Here is a 5,389-nt window from a genome sequence, read left to right as displayed (position 1 = left end):
ATAAATTTATCTTTGGTGAACATAAGAGGCTTCTATATAAACAAAAACAAAAACAAAACGTATTCCAAACTTCTAACCAAAAGTATATAGAATCAGGTCAGTTTAGTGCTAAAATATTACGTCATAATGTACCTGTTAAAGGTGAACAGATGATCCATCAGTGGCAGGTCCAACATGAAGAAAACGGTATGGAGGCTTTGCTGAAGGTGTTCTCCACAGAGAGAGGGGTCCGGTAATACAACAGAGCACTCCTGATGGAGGAGTTCAATAATGTTGTACAAACACAATACGCCTGTTTCATACGTACTCCGTCTGAAAGTAAAAAGTGACGTGACATACAGCCAAATATGGTGACCCATACTCAGAATTCGTGCTCTGCATTTAACCCATCCAAAGTGCACACACGCACAGCCGTGAACACACACACACCCCGCAGTGTGAACACACACACACACACACCCCGCAGTGTGAACACACACACACACACACCCCGCAGTGTGAACACACACACACCCCGCAGTGTACACAACCTTAGGGTTAGGAGTCAAACTCTAACCATTAGGCCACTACTTCCCCACAGTGCGTGCCTTTTTTTTTAGGCACCCATCTAATGGATCAGTGTTCACACTGCGCTCCAAAAGTGGCACGTCTGCAGCAGTGCAGCGATGCTTTAGTTAAGTCTCAGGTCAGGTGACAAGGCTACTTTCACTTTGAAAAGATGTGCAATCTGAGAGGAGTTTTGTCAAAGCTGACTAAAAGTAATTAAGGATGGATAATTTCCACGAACTTGATGAACCTGTGATATCTTCTTCAGGGTGTAAAAGGAAAAAAGCTGAAACTTTTTCACAGAACTTTGCAAAAGTAGCATGTTACAGTGGTGAGGGAAAAGCTCATTGCGTGTAATCACATACAATCTATGATCACAACAACCTTTGTCAGGCATCTACATTGACATCTGAGGAGATTACAAAGATTAAACGAGTGTTTTTTTTTAAACTCTAAAACATGAAATGTGGAGTTATCTGCTTTTGCTATAAAACAATTTTTTAATATGTAATAAAAAACAAGCTTTAAATGAAATTTAATTATGTAAATTACTTGTATTTGTTTAAGTTATACTTATACTTATTGTTTAAGTTATACGTACTTAATCAAAACAACCTAACTGCAATTTGATGTTACTTGGAAGGTGCAATAACAACAACAACAAAAAAAAAACGTGAGTTATCGTATTTTGCAAATGAGCTCTTCATATATACAGTAGGTGGCCATCCAAAATGATGGTTCTACCGCCGCGCGTACCGCCGCTGTTGCGTCTGCAAAGTGCATTTGCAGCTTTTGACCGCTGAGTGGCGCTTTAACCACAAGTTATCAAACAAGCGCGTCAAAGCACATTTTCGCAAATAGCCGTCAGCTTTGCCTCGCTGGTGTGTTACATTTGACAGCTGCAATCAGAGAAAATGAAAGAAAAACACAGTAGTTAAAATATTTAATATTCACAGATGAACGTTTAGTACTTATGTGGCAAGTGTAATGTTGTTACACTAGATTATTGAAATTATTATTAACTAATGGCACTAACGCAGGAGGCTTATTTTGAAATTTGTATTAGGGAAAATTGCACAGTGATGAAGAGTCATGTGATCGCAAGCACAATAATATTGTCACTTATTTCTTTTTACATATATAATTTGTATTTCTTTGTTATTAGTTTGGTTTTCTCCCTTTCTTATGAAATTGTTAATCTATATAAAATGTTTAGGAAGAACTGTTTACGTGAGTTACGTCGTCTGTAAGCACGAGGGAAGAGCTGATCTCTCTTTCGCGGGATGTCATTGCGATGAGAGGTATGTTTTATCAGCTCCTCGAAAAAGTGTTCAAATATATTCAATTACTTGCTGGTTACGGATTTTCTACACAAATTGTGTGTGTTTGTTAACTTTTCTTTATTAAGGGATTAGTAATCCAAGTTATGAACGTTGTAAGAGTATGTTTAATCGAAGCGTGAATTCATGTAATGGTTGCCATTACACGTGCAGTATGCTGCTGAATGTCATTACATAACGATGCATACTTTGGTAAAACAGTTAAAATTTATATGTTACGAGTTACCTACATTTTATGATTGCGTGAAGTTGTACCTGTTTATCTTTAATGATCCATGAGAGGTTTGAATGTATTTGCTGTTATATAAATGTACATTGTAACAGTATGCAATGATTGACAGGCACTGCTAGACCTGATATTCTCCTGTTACTACCTGATGGTGTCTGTTATACTTTGATACAGGTATGTAAATGGATCATTATAGTACTGGTTTCTTTTCCTGTGTTTTTCTCTCGTATATTATTGTATTTGTTTTTATAATTGTTATTGTACGTTATAATGGTCTCTCTTTCGCGGGATGTCATTGCGATGAGAGGCACTGCTAGACCTGATATTCTCCTGTTACTACCTGATGGTGTCTGTTATACTTTGATACAGAAACTTCAGAAGCCGAAAGTAAACCACGTGACAACCGCATCATGGTGTGAGGTCTCTTTTATTATCAAAACACACAACGCAGAAGAAAACCCACTACACTTATGAAGTCGTGTGTTTCTTAGAACGAATTTAAACAGGATAAATATCAAGCCTATGAGCCTGTGCTTATATTTTCTCTAAGCTGCACAGTATTACACCATATTTTAGATTTGACACATTTAATAGGTGTGCAGTATTATTTATATAATATGAATTATGTGTTATATTATTCTAAAGAAATTGTGGTTTACGTTGCATTGGAGCATTAAAAGTGGTAGCCTATTTTAGTGAGGTAGGCTACATGGATTTATATGCAAAATGTCAATATTCTCACATATTAGGCTTATATTTTAATTTATATTTTAAAATTCCTTCAATAAAACAGAATGCATTTTTGTCACGCACTACTTTATTCGTTACCTGTCCTTTATTTTGATGGATAACTGATTAAGAAATTGTTGCGTGTTTTATAAATTATTTTCTTTTAGTAAAACGTGAGGCACTGTATAATTTCACTCCCATTATTTAGGCCTAATTAAGCAAGAAACGAATAAAAATTAAACCTGCACGATTTAGCTAAAATCACTGAAACTCAAAAAAAAAAAAATGGATGGATTAATAAATCGTCCTCACGTTTAAACTCAAGTTCTCTCATTATAATCAACAAAATACACGATGCAAAAAAAAAAAAATTCACACCTTTATTTCGACTCCTACAAGCTATACAGAACTACCCCCCAAAAAAACAAACCCCCTCCAGCTGAACTGAATTCAGTCTGTTTTTGGCTGTGAGGAACATGTTACTGGGTTGAAACATGCCAGCACTCACATCAGCCCTACACTTTTTATTAATTATTTTCTCGCAGCCCATATTATTTTCACAAGACCAATAATAACAAATTATCAATTGATAATTAATTTGAGAAAATCATTGTTATTTGTGAAGATAAGCATTTGAGGAAGGCTTTAAGACCAAGCGGAGTCCTCCGTCAGCTGCTCCCGCTTCACAGGCCGAGCGACTCGCGCTAACTGACCCAGCTTCACAGTCCGCGGTTTGATTTTACAAAATCAGTTTGCGCGAATACAACTCAATGATCATGAGCCCAACATTTAGCAAGGCAGGAAAACATTCAGTCTACATGGAAGACATATTTCATTGTAAGTTACAGATGGTAGACAACCAAAATGGGTAATACCGCCGCGCGTATTGTTTAAGCAGGGCCGCGGCGTTAACTGCAAGTCAGTCGCGTGTTAAATTAATTCGCGAAACTACCGCCAGGTGGCGCAAAGGGACGGATTGCGAACTGAATGAAATTGTAAAATGAGATAAAAGGAGGAGGTAAAACAATAACATTATGATATAACATTATACCATCTTTAAAAACCATTAAAAAATGTACAGTGAGTTAATTTAAAAATGTAGGATAGTCTTAGGCTACAGTCTAGGTACTCATCAAAAATTAAAAGAAGGACCTTTACACAAAGGATCTTGTTATTAAACAGTCATTAAATATAAGGCCTATATATACGGATAAAAAGCTAAATGTTTTCATTTCGGTTCATTCTTGGTTTAAAAAAAAAAAAATCCTTCAGGTTCCATTTGCAGATCGAAATGAGAACGGTCCAGCATTTAGCAATAATTATTATTATTCTTGATTTTTCAAACTGCTAACACTTTGCATTTTTGAATTATGCCTTTACTGTGTGACCAAAAATTTAGTATTTTCTGTTTCAGCTGTTTGATCGCGCTGGGGCTTCGCGCACATTCATTGGAAACAGTAGCCGTTCACCGTGCCATTCGCCGCGAGCAGCGGCCCACTTTGGCATATTTTTGCCAATTATGATTTTTTTTTTCCGTTGACACTGAAACATGCATGAACTACAAAGCCTATTTACCTAATGAATAATAGTTAAGCTTGAAATAGGCAACATCATGAATATGGAAACGTTTGGATTTCTCCCAAATGAGAGCCCAACCTTACCTTATGGTTCGCTTTAAATTATTATTCATTTATTTTTTTGTTTGTTTATAGCTGTTATATATTATTATATACTGCAATTTTATTTATCCATTAGAATAAAATATTTTTAATTCTTGTTCTGTTCTGATAAATTTGTTAAATTTAAAAGATTTGTTGTAAAGAGAAGGGAACTAAAAATATCCTGTTGGCACATTATTAGGCCCGCCGTTATTATTTCTGAATGTAATAAAATGCAACTTATACATTACTTATATTTTTTTTCCTCTCACAAACTTAATTTATTTTATAGCATGTTTAAAAATAAATAAATAAATAAATAAATAAATAAATAAATAAAAAATGCAGCAAACGAAAATAGCGATTAATCGGTTAAAATTTGTTACTGTGGGTTAACAGTAATTATAATTATTATATACTTAGGAACAGAGTCTGGGCCTAATCTAGGCTATCCAGGGTTTTTTATTTTTTTTATTTTCATTGCATCTGAAAATGACTTTGTGCAGCAAATTCACTTCGCACGCTCAACCTGCCTCGCGTGTTGCTCAGCTGTGGACGATTTCAAAATGTTTAATATAAAGGTTGATGTCACATTTTATACAGGAATTGTTCATTAAAAAAAAAAATCAAATTATATTGATAGTCTAAATGAACTTAGACAATATAATTAGAACTATTTAACATGCACTGTGACATTTTACCCTTTTTAACTTATAAACTCTTTGAGATTTTAAAGTCAGTTTAATAGTATTGAAGTTCAAGTTTTTAAAAAAAAAGGATTAATATGCAAAATGTCAATATTCTCATATATTAGGCCTATATTTTAATTAATATTTTAAAATTCCTTTAATAAAACAACATGCATTTTTGTTATTCGTTACCTGTCC

General features: G+C 34.6%; 1 long non-coding RNA gene across 2 annotated transcripts; it reads left to right on the top strand.

The window, feature by feature from the left end:
• The first annotated feature begins 1,814 nt into the window (after positions 1 to 1,814).
• Positions 1,815 to 2,523, top strand: LOC122137173. Of its 2 annotated transcripts, XR_006154665.1 has the most exons (3): positions 1,815 to 1,847; positions 2,228 to 2,289; positions 2,485 to 2,523. It is a non-coding gene; the product is annotated as an uncharacterized LOC122137173 (long non-coding RNA). The 2 variants fall into 2 exon arrangements; XR_006154664.1 differs by having other exon boundaries at positions 2,228 to 2,523.
• The last annotated feature ends 2,866 nt before the right edge of the window (positions 2,524 to 5,389 follow it).

Source organism: Cyprinus carpio, chromosome B4 (assembly GCF_018340385.1).
Source record: "Cyprinus carpio isolate SPL01 chromosome B4, ASM1834038v1, whole genome shotgun sequence".
Classification (NCBI taxonomy): domain Eukaryota; kingdom Metazoa; phylum Chordata; class Actinopteri; order Cypriniformes; family Cyprinidae; genus Cyprinus; species Cyprinus carpio.
Note: the sequence above shows the minus strand (reverse complement) of the source record. Positions and strands in the feature narration are given on the sequence as shown.